Raw genomic sequence first — 21,581 nt, 5'->3', positions numbered from 1 at the left:
CTTCTGAATAAACCATAAAATTTCTAAAACTTCAGCCCTCCAAGAATGTGGTTATTAAACCAGTGAAGTTGCCATTTGTTAGTGTGAAAATTCCTAGAAGGTGTACAAACAAACCTCACTTAAGTCACTAGGTGACAAGTGATCTTAACAACAATTTGATGGCTGCTGTCGTCGTAGATATGCAATACAAATGGAAAATCTGTAGTAAAAGAAAACAAGATCCAAAACAAATAGCAACAAAATAATGTATCCAGAATAATAACCCAGTGGAAAGATAATTTTAAATGAATAAATCTTTATTGATAACACGTGGTGAAGGAGATCTACATATTGGTTTGTAAGACCCCCTCCATGGGATGGGTCCTTTGATATCCTTGATGCTTCAGAAATAGAATTCCCTCTCTCAATTGTGTGAAAAACCCAAACAAAGTGAAGAACTCAAATGGGGGCTCAAGAAAATGACGATAATGTTGACGATGATAATGTTCATCGTGAGGAATGAATGAAAAACCCTCCTTTATATAGAAAAGTAAGGAGTTAATCTCAAAAATAGAGAATAATAAAATATTATTAACCAAATCATATCTAACTACTTCGAATACTTTATTATATTTATTGGAGAGGAAAAAGGAATTTAAAATGGTTAAATTCATTTATTTAGAAATAATTAACAAATAAAATGATTTATTAATTATTTCATGACAAACAAGAAAGGTGTGAAATAAAAATAATTATTAAATAGTGATTTAATAATTATTCTAATAATAGAAATAAGGAAGTTCAAATAAATAATGGTTTATTTAAATATTCCTAAGGGATTTAGTCAAATGTGACAAGGAATAATTATTAAATAATGATTTAATAATAATTCCTAGAGAAAATTAAATAAATAATGATTTATCTAATTATTCTCATGGGGTTTTTTTATTTAAATTAAAAAATAATCTAATAAAAGTGGTTTACCAATTATTTTCCATAGTGAAAGTGATTTTACTATGGTAAAATTAAATCCACATGGTGTCTTTTGATCCACCTAGTTAGAAATCGCTAGGTGATCATTTTTTGGTGATAGCATATATATATATATATATGCAATATCTATTTCCATCCTTTGATTAAGCTCACATTATGTTAAATAGATTTGAATTGGCAATGAAGAAGAGTGGGATGAAAACATTAGCATATGTGTTGTTGGAGACAAATGCTAAATGTAGATGATAGATGGGTCCTATTATCCTACTTATGCATACTTTGGAAAAACGAAATTCAATTCTTGAAAACCAGATACTGCCTACGGGAGCACCTATGGCGGTTTTGAGAAAAAACGAGGAAGTGATGCCAAAATGAATTTGGACCGTTGATAATTCAATGGATAGTTTTGAAATACTACTTCCTGAAACTATTTCACTATTTAAATTTTGCGAATGTAGTGCTCGAGGGATTTTGTTAATTAGAAGAACGAGGGCTCTGAGGCATTGATATTTAGATACTTATGATAAGAATAAATTTTATTTGCTTACACCTCATCATGAAATCAATTCACACTATTACATGACGAATAAGAATATTTGATGTCGTAATATAATATTTCTCTAGGAGTGGCATAATATTAATTTTCCTCACATAAACTAATATTTCTGCTTTGGAATCAAAGTCACAGTTGGATTCATTTTCTAAAGAAGATTCATCACTGGAGACAAGAGATATAACAAAAATTCTTTTATAGATTTCACCACATTTGCCACATTCTTCAAATATTATAGCACTCACAAAATCCATATACCAATTTCTAATTTCCACCCCACCTGTGAGTAGACTTTAGCAATAAATTAAGCAAACAATCATAAAAACGTAATCCTCTTTTCCCAATCAGCAACACTTTAAATATTATCCAAGTATCCTTCCACACATTTTACTAGAGGAAGAGTGCAATCAACATGTATACACACCCACATTTTTTCGACTTCTTTGATGAAAGGAATGCAAAATACTGAACATTGTGTCGCTCTGCCTAACGCATGAACAATTAAAAATGTGAAAAGTTCCCGGATCATTGTTACAGAGATGGTGAGGCCATATACAGATGAGACCTCTTGGAATTTATTGGATGAATTGATCGTTCCAGTATTTTCCAATAACAACAATTAATGAACAAGCCGGGGCCATTTGAGATGATCATCTTTGTTTTTATGAGTGTTTTCTGAATAGAATTCCTCTAATAAATGTTCTCTCTTGCTCCTATAAAAACGAACATGATTGTTGAAGTGCAATTGGTTGGCTTTGTGAGTTGCTCTTTTCGGTGACTTATTTGTTTTAATATGGATCAACATCCATAAAACCCAAATTCCTTCACAAATGAATAACAATTATACGAATGGGGCTTCAAAGGAATTTGGCCTCATATCATTAATGAAACAACCTTCATCACAAAAACCTTGTTGACCTGAATTCTTTTTGAGTACTCGTTAATTAATAGTGGTGACAGTTGTATCATGAATACCTGATGATATTTGAATTGTACGAATAAATGCCCCATTGTATAGCAAGAAGACTCAATATTTTCATGGTAAACATTTTCCCCATTACCATTGTCAATCGATATGGAGTCATTGCGAGTAATCAAGGCCTCTGAGAGAAACAATTGGCATTGATATCGACGCGGAACTCTATGAATTTTCCAAATAATAAATCTTATATTGGATAAGGGGTAAAATATCCTATGTATAGTAATATGGAGGATAATTTACACATTCAAATACCCGACACCTTGAAAATATTTCAATGCTTTGTGCACTACCTCAGCCCCACTGTGGGCTACTTTTATTTATAATTTTCAAACAATAATAATTTTATTTTTAAATTTAATCAAATGCCTACATATATTTTGATATGACATCTGCACACTGTATATAATGCCCCAATGCAACTACCTAAACTATGGTAAACACCAAAAATCATGACAAACGCTCATATGTCATTACTTCTTTGAAACCAACAATGCTCTAAATAGGCCACCTTTCATTGTGGAGAGCAATTGTATCATAAACAATTTAATACCAACCCAAGCACTAACAACAATTCTGGTTATTTATTTATTTTCCGCTATAACAATCTTAGGGAGTAAAGCGTTGATGCACATTTTCTATAAACATTATTGACATATAAGGTGCATATTTTGACCTCATATTGCAACTTCATCTGTGTTTTATATGAGATCTAGCTAGGTAGACCTTCGTTGTCAATTTACTGAGTAACTCAACATTTTACTTATGAATTTGAAACAAATGTTGACATGGAAATCTGGCCATGTGCCTAATATTATTTTTAAATAAAAGAGGCTTATAAGTTTTCACGGTGCTAAAGCCCAAGAACAAACATTATTTATAAAAGTCCCATTTTATTAAATCCTAAAAACTAAAAATAAAACTTTCAATTATCCAATGTGTTGCTCCTTGACTTCATAGCATGTTGGGAACTCAACTCATAGTTGATGGGCAAACTAAATTTTTGGAATCCAAATTGATTAAAACCAAGAAGATAGAATTGCCAAAATGAAACAAACTTTTTCCACATAACATCATAAGTTCCCATGAGAATCTCATTCTTCACTGCAAATAAGCATATAACTTAAAGAGAAACACTTTCTTTCAATCATTCCCTAGTTTATGATTCAAAAACTAAAATTTAGCTACAACATTTGGTTCTAATTGGGGAGAGAACTTTCCTTGCAAAGCACTAAGAATCTTAGATTAGTGGCCTTAGTTGGGCATGGAATCTAAAATTATGAAAAGCTTGAAATAGGAAAACTGAAGTTTGAAACCCTCACCATTGATTTGAACGGGTATCTTTCCTTATTCAACAACTGAAAAAGTAAATGAAAAACTGGTAAGTGAAAATTAAATGCTCAAGATCTGAGTTTATTTATGTACATCTCCTATCTATAAACATGTATGGATTATTTCAAATGGAATCCACCGTCCAGTGGTACCAAGTCAACATTTGGGTGCTAGACCCTATACCTCCATGCTTCTAAAATTTAAAAATCAAAATAGGCATACACCATGTAAAATATTTAGACAAAAAACTTGATACATACCCTAGAAATGACATATGTTGCTGACCAAAGAAAATTGTCATACACTCAACTACTTGGCCATAGAATTGATGAGAAAATATATCAGTTGCCTCCTTTTCTTGAATATTTTGCTGACAACTATCTTCTTGGACAGGGCAGCCACAAGCACTACTCAACTCTTCACCTTTGGGATTTTATTGAAAAGGTTATTGCAATACATTTTCTTATCATTTTCCAGCAAGCGAATCTTCTTGGAAATATGCAACAGAAACTTCATATTCTAAACTATACGTGTCATAAATTGGAGAATCTTCTACGGAATCAAAACCCTCATTTGAAAAATAAATATCATACATAGGAGCACAACAAAAATACATAAAGTATGACATTAGAGGGTTTGTCTGCAATTCATTTTTTTTTTTGGAATAAACTTGTCAAAATAGAATGCAGAGATTGCCATCTTCAAAACCTAGAAAAAGAAAACCCCAAAGTGAAGATCACAGGGGAAAATATAAAACCAACTGTTGAATCTTGTCACCTTCAAGAATCAACTCCAGATATTAGTGGAACTCAAGTGTTGACGGTGCTGGACCTGCCAACATTTAGGGATCTCCCCAGTATGATGTCCCAACTAGACCTCACAATATTTAGTGTAGTAGTCCCATCCAGTATGATGGCCCAGTTTCCATTATCTTAGAGATTAGCCTTATCTCATGTTGCTCAGCACATGAGAATGTTATGCTTGTAACTTCAAGAAAGTGAGTTGAGTATGCCTGGTGAGTGTGTAATGTAACTTTGTGTTCCAGTTCTCTTACTATTAAAGGGGGAAGTGAAGTGAGCCTATTGATGAGAGGGAATAGTCCCAACCCAGGAATAAAGAGACAGAGACAACAACAAGGGTCTGTCCAATATCTAGTGGAATATTCCACAGCGGACATGACAGTCGTGAAAAACCAAAGTTCAAGGGAAAACATGTAGACCATCCATTGGAGTAGTCCACATGGGGGTGGCAGTTGTTAAAACCAATAAAACACAAGGATGGTTTGTCTAGTGTCTGACGGAGTAGTCCACATGGACAGGACAACAATGATAAACATTACAACACATCCTCAACAATTTAAGTACTAAATTAACTGAAGTAGTTCAACTATCGTAGTACAGGTTAAGAAAACATGCATTAAAAACATTTAAAGAATAGTATTACAAATGGATACAAAACATGCATGAAAACATGCTGGCTTGAGACAAGGATCTAAATTAAGCAAAATTTCCAAGACCCATCTATACACCATACATCACTAGCGCTAGTAGTGGGACATTAGAGCCACTCTTCTCTCCTCAAATAACATACTACAGACTGTCAAGGCTATGTGGGAGGAGCCAAGGTGAAAAGTCCTTTGCTCATACAATGATGGGATATATATAGCCAAAGGAGGATGAATGAACCTTCTGACTCTTCGATTTCCCTCATGACTATTTGACTTCCTATGACTTTTCGACTTACATGACTCTTTAACTTCTTATGTGAATCTCTTAGAATTTCACATTACATTACATTTGATTACAACAAGTATGGCTCATAGTAGTGATGTGGGCGCAACGACTCATGACACAAATCGACATGACACTGCTGACATGTACTGGTTGATTGTGGTGTCCGTGTCAAGATGTTGTGTTGTTGAGTGATGGGTGTGCTCTCAGTGTAACTGTGTTCACCTCTATGTGGCAAAGTGTGAGGGTTATTCGATGGTCTTTATCTTTCCTTAATGGTGCATGTGTATGTGTCCCTTTCTATTGATGCTCAATGTGCTTCGTGCATTCGTTCAACTGCGAGAAAGTCTTCTAGCATGCACTCCTTCTTCATCCTCTTCATCGTCGCACCATGTTTCATCAATGTACCTATTCATGCAGTCACTCATGATGAGACGACATCAAATCCAGAAATCTCCTAGTCTAACATGTTGCATTTTTTTTTTGTTTCGGTGTAGGTGACTGGGAGAGAACAAGGCACTCAAACTGTGTAGGGCATAGCTCAGGTCGGGATGCAAGGCTCTAGAGAACTATTGGGAAAAACTGTGTAGATTTCACTCAGAGGTAGATTTGCGCAATCTGGAACATCAGTGACAGTTGTGAGGTAGAACCCAATTGGGAGGCAGAATTATGTAGTTTCTAAAAGGAAGACCAGGCTGGGGATTTGTTCAATTTCTCTAAGGAAGACGGAGTGGGAAGCAAGAGGCACTAGTAGACATTTATGCACAGTTTTCAAGAGTAGGGTTGGATCATGTTGTAGGGATATGCTGGTCAGAACTGCACATTTATGAGAGACAGTGTCGGGCAGTCAATTCTGTGTAGTTTCTGGGATGAGTGCAGAATGCGCTAGCAGAGAGGTTGTAGTCAAAACTATGAAATTTTTAGAGGGAGAGCGGACCAACCCAATAGGGGGTCTGCGAGTTAGATTTGCGCAATTCTCAGGAACAGTGTAGTGATAGGTAGTGGAGGCCTAACTCACAAGCTCTACGCAGTTTTTGTAGATAGTGCAGGGTAGGTAGTTGGGCAACTTCTACGTAGTTTTGGGGAGTAGTGCAGCCCTGGGTGACAATTCAGTTCAGATTTTATGGAAGACTAGAGGGAGGCTTGATGGGTGATGTTGTGGGAAGCACGGAGAGGATTGAAATTGGGGACAAATTCTAGGTAGTTCTAGGAGACAGTCGACCAGCTCACTTCCAGGATTATGTAGTGCAGGCTGCCTCTGAGGACAACCTCAAGCTCTGTGCAGTTATGGGCAGCAGAGCAGGGTAATTGAGATCAAGGTCCGATTAAAAGAGGGTTGTCTGGTTGATAGATTTTCAAGAAAATTGACTAAGTATGAAAGAAAGTGAACTTGTGCATACATTACATTGTGATCAGACACTTAACATGACTCAACGACAAGACACCTCAAACCAACAAGACAACCACGTTCTCAGTGAGATTGATTCAAAGGTTAAGAGCAATAAGTGCGACACTTGAGATAGATCTTCAAATGACCGTGATGAAACTTGCGCGATAGTGTTTGCAACTTTTTGTGTGAGTATGACCGATGTTAACATAGTGAAAATAACTCATGCACACAAAGACAAACCTTTTAAATTGCCAGAACAAACTCACAAGCAGGAGATAGAAATCAACATGCCAAAAGATGACTGGTGGCCAATCAAGCAACAGGGTCTAAAGACTCAACAAGATCTCATGGGATGAGCCCACGTGTTTGCAACCATCAAGGGGAAAAACTAAGGAAGGCTTCGAAATTTGGATGCAGGCCAAAATTTTGGAGGGTGTTGCAGCCGCTACAACACAAGGGAGAATTTTTCTAAATCCTTCCCCAACAACAGTGACAAAATATGTTATAACTCTTGGAGAGATTCCCTGGTTGTGGGGGAACCAATGCCCTAGACATATTCAAATTGAATAGAAAACTTTGAAATCAGTGGTTGGAGGGACAGGCCATTAGGGCTTGCAACCAAAATTTTTAATTATGAAACCTTAGCTTCCCACTATGACATGCTAAATAACATTTTTTGTTGTCGTAATTTAATCTCTCTGGGAGCGACATAATATTTATTTTCCTTTCATAAGATAATATTTCTACTTTGGAATCACAATCACAGTTGCACTCATTTTCCGAAAAATATTCATCAATGGAGCCAAGAGATATAACAAAAACTCTTTTAAAATCTCACCCCAATTGCCACATCTTCAAATACTATAGAACTCACAAAATCCCTATACCAATTTCTAATTTCCACTCCACCTGTGAGTAGACTTTAGCAACAGATTATGTAAAAATTCATAAAAAAATAATATTCTTTTCCCAACTAATAACGCTTGAAAAATTATTTAGGTATTATTCCACACATTTTACTGGAGGAAGAGTGCCATCAACATGTATAGACACCCATGTTTTTTTAGACTTCTTTGATGAACAAAATGTAAAATAGTGAACAATGTGTCGCTCTCCCTGACACATGAAGAATTAGCAATGTGAAAATCTCCCTGCATCATTGTTACGAAGATGGTGAGGCCGTAGCCACACAAGACCTCTTGGAATTCATTGGATGAATTAATCATTTCAGTATTTTCTAATAGAAACAATTAATGAAAAAGTCGAGGTCATTTGAGACGATCATCCATGTTTTTAATGATTGGGAGCATTTTTCACATACAATTCCTCTAATAAGTGCTCTCGCACACTCCTATAAAAACTAACATGAATTGTTGAAGTGCAATCGATTGGCTTACATGAGCTTCTTTTTTGGGTGCCTTATTTGTTTTTAATATGGATCAATCCCCATAAAACCAAAATTCATTCACAAGTGAATAAAAATTATAAGGATGGTGTTGTGGGGAAAAATGCCTATGCAGGATGATCCTATCCACCTAAGGTGTGACAGTGCCTTAGCAACAAATAGAGACAACTATTCTGGTTTCTTCCTTTATGAAATGGGACAGCTATTCAATGGACTTACCGGTGTCTTCCGTTTGTCCCTCGATCTAGATCCTCTTCTCCTTTGGATGTTCACAACTACTTGCCTCCTCTCAAAACCACAAGAGAACAGCTACTTGCCTTCCTGCAAGATCACAAGAGAACAGCTACTTGCGACAAGAGAACAGCTACTTGAGACAAGAGAAGAACATAACACAAAGGCAGATATTCATATTCATAAACGATTCAGGATTAGAAGTAAATTGAATACACTAATGCAATCATACATCAAAGATACATCAGTATATAGGAGAAAACCAAGATAGCTTTATTGATAAATAACAAGGTTCAGGAAGAGATACAACCCAGAGGGCTCCAATCCAGCATCTCCTTCCCAGCAGAATGGAATTCCTATCTTCACCTCCCTTCAAAGCATTAAGCACCCAATGATTCCAGTCTCAAACCAACAGCAATTCTTTGCAATAACAAAATTCCAGCCTCCTCTTCCCATGGAGGAGAGATCTATATATAGATCTTTTGGAGAGAGGATGAGTCAGCTTGAGGCTGGTATGAAACTGACTAGTGTCCTCTCCCTCTCTCAGTTCTTGAGTCCACTTGGAGGTTCTTGCTTCCACTTGGAGATTTGGAACCTCTTACTCATCACCAGTCGAATTCCCTGATACAAGTGTCATTTTGGAAGCTTCCTGGGCATTGACACATTGAGGAATGAGCCTGCCACTTGTCCAAACTCGCTCAGCGCAAGTAGCCTTTGTTGCAGTTGACATTCAACGCAGGTAGACAGTGGAGAAGTTGACATTCAGCGCAGATGCTCAGTGGAGCAGTTGACATGATCCAGAATTGGCTTGTTTTTGAGCAGTTTCAGGTGGAGAACTTCTGTGAATTGCTGTGGTTAGTTAGCCTTGTTCCTCTAGGGGTAGGAACAACATGTTTAGGGACTTTGGATCCCTCAAATTATTGACATTTCATGCTCAGTGCTGTAAGGCACAAAAATGTCTATAACAGATGGGCCTTCAAAGGAATCTAGCCTCATATCATTAACGAAACATCCTTCATCACAAAAACCTTGCTGACCCCAATTCTTTCTCAGTACTTGTTAATTAATAGTGGTGACAGTTGTACCATGAATACCTAATGATATTTGATTTGTACGAATAAATGTGTGATGGTATAACAAGAAAATTAGATATTTTCATGGTAAAAATTGCCATCGTTACCATTGTCAATCGATACAGAGTCGCTGTGAGTAATCAAGGCCTTTGAGAGAAACATCTGGCATTGATATCAGTGTGGCACTCTATGAATTTTTCAAATAATAAATCTTATATTGGATAAGGGGTAAAATATCGTGCATATAATAATATAGAGGATCATTTACACATTCAAATACCCCGACACCTTGAAAATATTTCAACACTTTGTGCACTACCTCGGCTCCACGGTGGGCTGCTTTTCTTTATAATTTTCAAACAATAATAATTTTATTTGTAAATTTAATCAAATACCTACACATATTTTGTTATGAAATCTGCACGATGTATAGAATGCCCCAAAGCAACTACCCAAACTATGGTAAACACTAGAAATCATGAAAAACATTCATATGTCATTACTGCTTTGAAACCAAAAACGCTCTACATAGGCCACCTTTCATTGTGGAGAGCCACTGTATCATAAACAATTTAATACCAACCCAAGTGCTAACAATAATTCGGTTTATTTATTTATTTGTCGTTATAGCAACTTTGGGGAGTAAAGGGTTGATGCACATTTGCTATAAACATTATTGACATATAAGGTACATATTATGACCTTAGATCGCAACTTCATTTGTGTTTTATATGAGAATTACCGAGTTAGATCTTTGTTGTCAATTTAGTGAATAAATCAACGCTTTACTTATGAATTTGAAACAAATTTTGACATGGAAACTTGGCCATTGTGCCAAATATTAATTTTAAATAAAAGAGGCTTATAAGTTTTGAACATGCTAAAGTCGGGAATAAACATTATTTATAAAATTCCCCTTATATTAAATCCTTAAAATTAAAATTAAAATTTTCCTTTATATATTGGGTTGCTCTTTGACTTCATAAATATGTTGGGCACTTAACTTATAGTTGATGGGCAGACTAAATTCTTGGAATCGAATTTGATAAAAACCAAGAAGATAGAATTGCCAAAATGAAACAAAATTTTGTTGTTGGGTTGTGTTATATTCTTTCCACAACTAACCTACATAGTGAACCGGGGGGTGGAGCCCCCCCTTCGTTGCGTCGATTGCGCAGCGGGGGGGGTCACAGGGGGGTTTGAGGGGGCCAGGTAGCCCCCCTCTACGGGGTCCGGGGCAGCGCCTTGGGAATTTTTTTTTTGGACCCTATATTAGGTTGGGCGAACCTACCTATTGTTTTTCGGTCCATGGTTTTGGACGCGATGGTTTTTGGTCCATGGTATTGGATGCTTCGGCATGTATAAATATGTATTGTAACATTGAAAGGAATATAATGAAAAATCAAGCTAGTAGTCCCAGTTTTGGGATCGAGGGGAATATCTCTGTGTATATGTGTTTTATGTGTTATGCTCTCGCATTGTTTATTTTTCTGTGATTTAGAATTCGTATGCAGGTAATTTCTGTACAGGGTTAAAACCTACATTTAGTATCAGAGCTGCTTTGGCTTCAAGGGGACGCCTTTGTTGCTGAGGGGTTTCGCTCGGGCCTGTGGTAGACCCTGTTCAGTGGGAGATCTGTGAGATCGATTCTGGTGGTGAAAGAAGATGGCGAGCAACAGAAAGATAGAGATCGAGAAGTTCAATGGTCAGAGTTTTGAGTTGTGGAAACTTAAGATCAGTGGATCGCGGTAGATCCAAGTACTAAACCAACGGGAGTGACCGATGAAGAATGGAAGAAGTTGGATCGGAAGGCAAAGAGCACAATACGATTAACAATGTAAACTTTGAAACGGGAACTGTAAACTCAAAACGAGAACTCTAGCCAAAAAACCCCATTAAAAACATCAAAAACAGTTCTAAAAACAAAAAGTGTTGATGTTGGAATAACATTTTTTTTTTCTAGGGTAAATTTTGAACATGTTTTAAAAATGGCGGTGAAAACCAATTTTTTATGCAAAAATTGTCCCAAAAACGCCTTCAAAACAAAAGTGTTAACGTTGGGATAACACTTTTTTTTCCCTTTTTTTTCAAGGGTAATATTTCAACATTTTGAAATAATACCGTAAAATATTTTATCATGACCCTGAAAAAGAATAAAATTTCAAACAAATAATGAAGACATATATATATATATATATAAATAAATAAATTAAAAATTAAAAATTAACAAAACATAAATTAAAACATATACTAAAAAAGGAACATAAAAAAAAAAAATCAATCATAAAAATGTAAAAAAAACACTAAATTAAAAAACTAAAAAACACTTAAAAATTATAAACAAATAAATAGTTAAAAAACATATTTAAAAAAATGGAAAAAAAAAAATCAAAAATCTTGTAAACAATAAAAAAAATTGTCAAAAGAAAAGAAAAGAATATATATATATATATATATATATATATATATATATATATGGAAAAGAAAAATAAAATTAAACAAACTATAAAATTTAGGTAAAAATGGAAAAATTTAAAAAACATTATCAAAAAACTAAAAAAAAAATGAAAATTAAAAACAAACTAAATTTAATAAAAACATAGAAAATTAACCAAAAAAAATAAAATTAAAAACTACTAAAATTAAGATGAAAATGTTAATTACTTAAAAATATATATATTAAAAAGATAAAAAAAAAATTATCTCATAAACCATAAAAGAATTAGGAAAAAAGACAAAATTATATATATATATATATATATATATATATATATATATATATATAATTAAGTAAATAAAAATAGAAATAAAAACATTAAAAAAACTTTGGGAAGAAAAAAAAAAAAAAAAATCAAAAAAATCCACAAAAATAAAAATAAAAAACTAGTAAAATTAACATAAAAAACATTTAAAAAAAACTAAAAAAATAAAAATACACTGAAATTAAAACAAAAAAAAACCCAAAAAATTTAAAAAAATTAAAAAATATGCCTTTTCAAATTTAAAAAAAAAAAACAAACAAACAAAAAATTTAATAAAATTTAAAATTTTTAAAGAAACATTTATTTATCTATTTAAAAAAAAGAAAAAGAAATTAAATATTTTAATACATATCGTTTTTTTTATTTAGAAAAGTATATATTAAAAAATTTTAAATTAATTGATAAACACATTTTTTTTAAACAATGTTTTTTGTTTTTTTTTTTATTATTATTTAAAAAAAACAATTATTAAAAAGTTTATTTTTTTTAAACAACGTTTTTTTTTTATTTAAAATCAAAATTTTTAAATATTTTTTATTTAAAAAAAAATTATTAAAAAAAAAATTTTGGGCCCTCCGGGTGGCCCGTGGTGGCGCAAGCCGCCCGCCTGGGGCCGCACCACTGCGAGCCGCCCGGAGGGCGGAGGGGCGATTCCCGTGCAGGCCCCCCGCCTGGGGCCGCACCACCGCTGGCCGCCCGGGGGGCGGAGGGGCGATTCCCGGAATCGCCCTTCCGCCCTCTGGGCGGCCTGCGGTGGCACGGCCATGGGCGGAGGGCCTACACCTTGGAGGGCACAACCTTCCCTGGCGTTGAGCTCAGCGATTACCCCATCCTGCAGTTGGTATAGGGTTTCTCTAGGAAGGGCGGCCAAGTTCACCCCTCAACCCCTCATGTTACCTTCGGCCTTTGCTAGGACAACACCTACTGGTAATACTAAGGTGTTCATTGTGGTTACGCGCACCATTTTCTCTGCTGCAAGTGTACCTTCTGCAAGGGTTGGAATCATCCATCTTGGGGGTCACACCTATAATGCATACAACTGTGCCCTGAGTTCCCCCAACATAGTTGTCTGCTCTACCATCAACTCCTCCAAAGCACCCTTAGTTTCATCACACATTGGTTCATTACTTGCAAGAAGATCTTTCTCCAAGTCTTTTACCATCTTAGAATTTTTGCGTGCATGTGGCTGCTCCTGGATGCGCGGCCTCTTAAGTTGAGTCAATGCTATGGTCGGGTCTGTGCGTTCCTGTGTCTCCACTTCCATCTGAGTGCCCTGCTCCATGGATAGTTCCTGAGCCTCCACAATCTCTTTGACGGGTGCAGTGATGGTCTTTGCAGTTGTTTCGCTCGCCTCCCAATGCGTGGGCATTTTCTGGCACGTTCTTTCCGCCAACTTTGTGATGTGCAGCTTGATTTCCTTCTTCCACTACTGAGCTATGATCTTTTCTAATTCGGCTACATCCAGTACACGCCACTTTGGATGCCATGCTGCCATTGCCTCAAAAATTGCATCATCCACTGCGATCAACGGAAGCTTTACCCATGTTCGAGTGGGGTCCTTTCATGCCCTAATATATGGATTATGTATATCTGCCTTGAACTCGGCCGTGCTTTGCAAAGGTTGTACACTATTGGGGATAATCGTGGTTTGTGATTGATCCATGTCTGGATACTCACCTCCATGAATATCCAAAACACCTTGATCTCACGAATCCTCGTGGCATCTTTCGTAGCCCGAAGCGAGTTATACCGCACAGCTTCAGGTAGGTTCCTGTCAATGTCAGGAAACTGGTTGCCCTTTGGCAGCTCTCCTGCAACTAGTAGAATTGTTAGGAGAAACCATGCATAATGGAAAGTCTTACCTTGCTCCTGGGCTTCCCGACAATTTGTCAAAAATTCATCACAGAGAAATTGTGCCCAGTTGAACTGAACCACTTCTCCACATTGCTCCGTGAGTGTAATGACAAAGGTGGGCACCTTGTTTGTGCAACATTTCCTCATGAGTTTACCGGCCAGTAACTGGGTGGCAACGTGCACCCCTCGGTCTTTGATTCTTGTTATTAAATACCCTCACTTCCACTTTTCCAGCTTATATTTAACCTTCATGGCTTCTGCGAGGTCGCTACTCGTTCTAGCTATATCTGCCAGATCATTTCCTTTACTAGGTAGCTGGGAAATTCGGTGTGTTAAATTGGCCATGATGGGAATCGGTTCCTCCAACCAGAGATACCCATCATGTATTAGACATAGTAACTGTCAGATAACAAAGATTCTGATGGCCGTGCGGTGATAGTGGGCTATCCACTTGAGATTGAGTAATCTCGCCTTCTCCACACCCCGTAACTACTTTTGTTGTAGTAATTTTTTCACGGCCAACTGGGGAAACTGCTCACTATCTGCGAGATCCCAATCTTCGAACTTGATATTCGGTATCCGACCCAATGACAAAATGTCAAACCTTATTTCATCGAGAAGAAGTAGGGTCTGGAGCGAACTCTTCATGGCATCCAGGTCCTTCGATATCTTGGCCATCCCTTTCCACAGAGAGATATATGGTGGTAGCATTATCGCCAAAGGGACTTGGGAAACATTTTCCTCTTCCTCATCCCAAGCTTCAATTTGGGCATCACGGGTTGTAAATATTCCTCTTCCTTCTTAAGTTCATTGGTGATTGCCTTGCCCTTTTCTGCCATTGGCAATTTACTGAATCATGGTGATTCCCGAACTGGCCCCATAGTTTGTTTGTCTTTCTGGGGTTGCGGCGTGGGTGGGGACTTTAGAACCTCTTGGGTAGCAGCCACCTCTCCTGGCTCCTTCTGGGTCAGATAGGGCTTTTTGCGACCCTTACCCTGGTTCTATACATGGTTTCTCTCCTGGATTTTCTCGGGTACATACTCATGGGTGGCAAGGTAGCAGGGTGCTTGTTGCTTTGCATTGGCTCGAGTCTCAAATATCCAAGGGTTGTTGTGGGGCTACCCCAAGGGTTTCTATAAGAACATGTGACTTCGAATTCAACCCCTCCCTCCACTTTTGATTCATTTATATCTTCTTGGCGGTACAGGGAAAATTTTAAGAACCCCCCCTAAATTTATAAATATAATAAATGGGCGAATCTCCATGGTATATAGGAAAAATGGAAGGCGATTTTATCAATAATATAATATGTATATATAATTTTTTGGCGAATCTCTCACCATGCATGGCGAATATTTTACTCAATTATAAAATCTTGTAAGATCTTGGCGAGTCTTTCACTAAATAATAAAACTTTGTAAAGTCCTAGTGAATCTTAGCATAGGCTACATGCTGGTTTAATTCCCCCATTTAAATAGGCTATATTCCAGGTGAATACCATGGGTCAATACCATGTGCCATTTTGGTGAATACCATGGGTCGATACCATGTGCCATTTTTATTTTTATTAATTCTAATATTAGGGTTAATAATGGTTTTTTGCATGGTATTAATAACAATCTAGTCCATGGTATTTGTCCCATAGTATTTTGGCCATAGGTTTCACCTAAATATAACCCATTTTTTGAGTGTTCGTAAATATAAGGTGACTTATGGAGTAAATATAAAAAAATGTTTTATTTGTTTACCATACCTCTCGTTTATTTATATTTTTATTAATTTACCATACCTCTTTTACAAATATGGTATTTGGCCCATAGGATTCACTTAAATAAAACCTCTTTCTTGAGCCTTCATAAATAGAACGAGGGTTATGGATTAAATATAAAAAGAGGTCTTATTTATTTACGATACGTCTAGTTTATTTATATTTTTATTTATTTACCATACCTTTTGAGTAAGTATAAAAAGACGTTTTATTTATTTACCATACTTCCACTTTACTTATATTTTTATTTGTTTACACCCTTACATGTATATAAGGTGACTTATGGAGTAAATATAAAAAATGTTTTATTTATTTACCATACCTCTCATTTATTTATATTTTTATTAATTTACCATACCTCTTTTATCAATATGGTATTTGGCCCATAGGATTCACTTAAATAAAACCTATTCTTGAAAATGGGCGAATGGATTCACTTAAATAAAACCTATTCTTCAAAATGGGCGAATGGAAGGTTGTAAGTCCTAATTTCAAGGGCTAAATTTACCTTTTTTACCCTCTCCTTTAAAATAAGGTGGGCTATTTGAGGTGATTTGTAAAAATGTACTATGATAAAAAATATTCGCCCACTAAAAATTTAAATCCCCTTAATTTCGCCAAAGGGCGAACATTCGTCCCTAAAATTATCCTTGTGGCGGTAGATATTTTCGTATCTAGATTGGAACTCCTATCTTAATGGCCCACCGCACACTCCTCTCTGTTGTAACTCAGACTTCTTGTCATGAAAAGTGATGTCAACGGTCACCTCCCTACCTTCCCACATGGTAGCACAGCCGCTTCTGCGCAGCAACGATCTTGTTGACCAACTGGCCCTACACGAAACCTTCTTTCCATGCAGTTCTCCTGCAGACTTGTTTATAGTCTCGCACCTCCTTTCAACTGCTTGGAGCACTGAGACTATGCTTTCCATAGATAGTCAGGTGGTCACACCCAATGTGCGAGACTTCCACTTCCCTGCTAGCCTAGGTTGTGGGCATCCTTCGAGTACCTTTGTATTTGGTAGCACATCGCGTTCTATGCTCCTTTGCTCAGTAAGGTGCGGTCGCAGCCATGATAGTAGGCTCACAGCAGTAGTCGAGCCGGCCGGACCTAGTTTCCTTACTTCTGCGTGATCCATTTGTGTGCCTTCGGTGTTTAATTTGCTGATTTCTTCATCCAATATCTCGCTTTTTCTCCTCAACCGTGCCCATTCTTCATCTAGTTCACAAAGTTTCAAGCTCTCACGCCGAATGCCTTCCTGTAACTGTTGAATTGATTTACCTCGGTCCTCACATCCTGTCCAAATTGTGGGGGCTGCGATCTGGGGGGATTCCACTGTACTCCTGATTTCCTCTTGTCTTATTGACAATGGGATCACTTTCGGCCTCCTCCTTGTGCTTATGGTCCTGGGTGCCCATTGAACCCTGGGTACATGCAGATTCTTATTGGTTGTTTTGCCTGGCGAACTCTGTGCATGTTTCTACTTGTTTTTCTGATTGCTCTATCGTGATCAGCTGGTAGAACGTGTCGCTTTTCCTGCTATCGCCTTCTACATTCGTGCCAGGTCCCCGTAGCCTTCTAACATGTATTCCCCACCGGCACAGTTGTCGTGTGCAGCACCCCTGCTTGTGCACCTTGCCGCTTCCGTTCCAATATCATCTTTTCACAATGGTCTACGGATTCCTCAATTTTTGTTGTGGCCTCATCGATTGGCAGTGCCTTTGATTTGATCGTCAAGCGTCGCAGTGATCTCACCTTCATATTACAATTCAGCGTTGTTACTTCATGCAATCAGTTCTGTCGTCGCTCTATCTCTTCATCTGAATCTGACATGCAGGATCTATCGCATTCCCATGAGATTCTCCCGTCTGCTGTCGAATTCACTCGATCCTAATCTTGTGCTATTATTTGGTAGATGCAATCTAGTTCATCGTCACTATCCTCATCGTGCATAGGTTCGATGTAGCACGCTCTTTCGGCCAGATCTAGTGGGACTATTACCCAGAGGGACTTTTTCTCGAATATCATTTTTCGTTTCCTTAGGTTGATGACTCCATTCATGTCCATAGCCTAGTCTATTCCTAACAAGGCACGGTAAGGGTTACTGTCATCCACAATTTCTATTACCTTAAAATCTGTTTGTGTGCTCATGCCTCCGATGTCCACTATGACTCCTTGCAATCTCCCCATGGGCACGATCTTATGTTGGTTCGCCATCTGTAATTGAATAGGAGACCATTGTATTGTGGGCCTGCCCATGCATTCCCAAGTCTGTTTAGGTAGCACATTCACATCTGACCCCAAGTCAAGAACAACTTGATCCATCTCATAGTCACCAATCTATGCAGTTAATCACATTTCCCGTCCGGTGCACAACACATGCTTGCCTAGTTTTTGAACCATCCATGGTTCACTTGGCCCTGCGCACAGAGTTATCAACACTTGCAATCCATTAACTACTTTATTGTCCCATAGTAGCTTCATGCATGTCTCTAAAAAGGTATTCAGCATAGAGGGATCCATTTATAGCTCAGTTTGATCCTTACTACCTGAAGTACAGGCCTCCGTGAATCTCTTCTTAGCTTCCATAAATGACTCCTTTGCGCATTCCAAAACAACCTTAGGTTTCTTTGTAGGGGCCTTGCGAATCCATGTATGCTCCTCAAGTTTCTTCCTCTTATCCTCTCCTGTGGTTGCACTACTTCTGAGCACCATGTTCACGTTAGGGTCCTCTTCGCGCGGTTCAGCTTTCATCATTTGAACATTCTGTGTGGGAGTAGACTGAAGCACCCCTTTTTCACGCATTTGTGCGATTAGTGTGGGGTAATCTACTGCTTCATGATCAAACTAGTAATAGTATAGGAAACACGTTCTGGTCGGCTTCATACAGTCACGAGCATAGTGCCCAGGTCATCCACAATTGTAGTAGATTAATTTTCCACGCCCTCGTCTCAGTCCCATTCCTCCTCGTCCCCGTCAGCGTGCCAGGAATCCACCGCATGCTATTGGCATGACTGGATCCTGACCTCGCACCTTAGTCTGCATCTGGTAAGCGGGTGTTCGATCCATCAACAACTCATAACTTTGGTAATTGTGTTCGTCATGGCCCATCGATCTACAAAAATTATAAAATAGCTGCTAGGGGGGTTGTGTAAACTTCTGCAATAGATGACAATTGTCCATCGTGTGCTTTCCTCCCACGTGATAGATCGTGCAGTAGAGTGCAGGCACTGCGCTTGGCCCCACTTGTGCCTCAGGTCTCAATGGCGTTGGTCCCCCCCCTTCCAAATAGTACGCGAATATCGAACAATGATCCTTATCATGGCCCTGGCCTTTACATTTTATGCACCTCACCTCTTCTCGCGCTTCTGGCTGGGGCGCCTTATCTTGTTTCAAACTTTGCATCTCTAAGCATAGGTTTTGTAGTTGCGTGTGGATTTGCTAAACTCCCAGCCCAGGATCCTGTATTGGAGTTTCATGCAACCTCATCACTATCTCTAAAGCTTTAGCATGGGTCGAGATCTTTTGCTGTGATAGCGCCATCCTCAAATGTGGTGTCAAAGACGCCACAAACCACGTGTGGTGCTACACATCTGTTAGCATCATGTTAGCCTCACGGATCATACTCTTCAGTCTTCGGTCCATATCCCAAGGGGTTTCACCTAGTAGCATCATGATCTCCTTGAACCCGATGATCAACTACATCTTTGATTTTGGCCGGCTAAATTCTTTGTTCAATGCATCCTGGATCTCCGCTATTCTAGCATTGGGATGATCACTAGAATGCTTAATATACCACGTCAATGCGTGATCCTGAAGCATGCTTACCAAAGTCACCTTTTTGATGTTATCGTTTGTAACGCCTTGGGCTTCCCTTATTGCCTTTACCACGAACAAGAACTAATCTGGTTCCTCATTTCCTATGCCTCTAAATACCAGCAACTTGATTGCACTCGCCATTCCAACCCTCAGTGGTGGTAGGGGTTGGGTAGGTGAAGATGGGGTTGATGTAGGCGAAGTGGGTGATGGCGTGGATGGCAGTGGTAATAGTGGAATGTGTTGCTTTATCAACTAGACCACGCTTCTCGGAGAGAACCCTGCGAGATCCTCCTCGCTTTCTTGCGAAAGTGAAATCAGGGGACTGTTCTCTAACCCTTCGATCCCTTGGTAGCCTCTTCTACTCCACATTACCCCAGACATCAATGGATTCTCATAACCCTTTTTTCACATAATAGCATTTTAATCCAAGTATTCAATGATTTGATATACATACCCTGCGGTCCCCTGAGAAAATGTTTTTCTGCTTTGTTGTAGCTCACAATTGTATCTATGACGAACTCAGTGATAAACCCTCCTATTACCCAGTCCATCCAATGATATACTGCCCGCACGATATTATCTTCATATGCTTCTAGCTTGCATACCAATTTTGGAGTCCACACTATTGGTTGATCAAGCTTGCACCTCCCCTGATTGTCAGCTAGTCTCGTGATCCAGTCGTACAATTCTGTCGAGAAGGATGCGAAGAAGATCTCATGGTTTTCTGTGTATAAGTAGCGATCTAGCCACCTGTCTTCAGATATCCGTGGAGTTTTGTTTTCCTGTACTACGAACTCATGGAGTTTATGATCCAAAAAATCTTCAATCTCTTTCTTAGTAGGGTTCCAGTGTTTTGACATCAGACATCCCTTAGGTAGATCCCGGTCCCGACAACGGAACCATTTGTTAGCTTGATGGGGCCTGACCCAGGTTCAAAAGTGTTTTAGCCAAACAAATCCCACACTATTGGCCCTTTCGGCAATAGTCTGGGGAGTACGAATTGAAGTCTCACCCGAGGTAGTATGGGAGGGTGCTAGAACTAGGTTTCCACACCCTAGGGATGTCTTGATGAGGACTGGAAGGGTTACAAATTTCTCAGCACACTCGCACTCTTCTCCACAGCAATATGGCCTTCGCAAAGCTTGGAAATGAAGCTCTTGTTAGATTCTTATCATGGTTATTATAACTCAGATATAGTTCTTAAGGTATTTAAGCAAGCATTTAATAGTTATAACTAGTGCGCGCACCCATAAATCTTACAGATTTTCATAACCTCAGAGCATAATCATAAACATATAGATTTGTGATAAAACACGCAATGATTTAGAAACATTTATCTTTATTTATCTCCTATTCGTTACAACCAGATCCACCATGCGCACTCAGCAGCAGGGACCCACTCACACAGCTGCAAAGACTACTCTACTACTATCACCCACGACTCAGACTTACAGACTCAGAGCGAATATTGCATTCATAAACCCATAATATTCAAGAACTAAACTAAAATCTACCTTCTACCCTTAGAGCCTTGGTCTATTTATACATTCCCATGGTCCATGGACCATGGGCAGGCCAACTCACTTTCTATTTTCTTACACTATTTTCAGGTGGACAACCCTTTGACTCGACTCATTACAATTCGTGCTTCACGGATATTTTACCACATTTTTACCAAAAATTGTGGGCTTTAAGCCCCAAACCCGTTACGTG

The sequence above is a fragment of the Pinus tabuliformis genome, chromosome 1_1, assembly GCF_031772625.1.
Source record: "Pinus tabuliformis cultivar Carrire ecotype Pingquan chromosome 1_1, CPIR1, whole genome shotgun sequence".
Classification (NCBI taxonomy): domain Eukaryota; kingdom Viridiplantae; phylum Streptophyta; class Pinopsida; order Pinales; family Pinaceae; genus Pinus; species Pinus tabuliformis.
Note: the sequence above shows the minus strand (reverse complement) of the source record.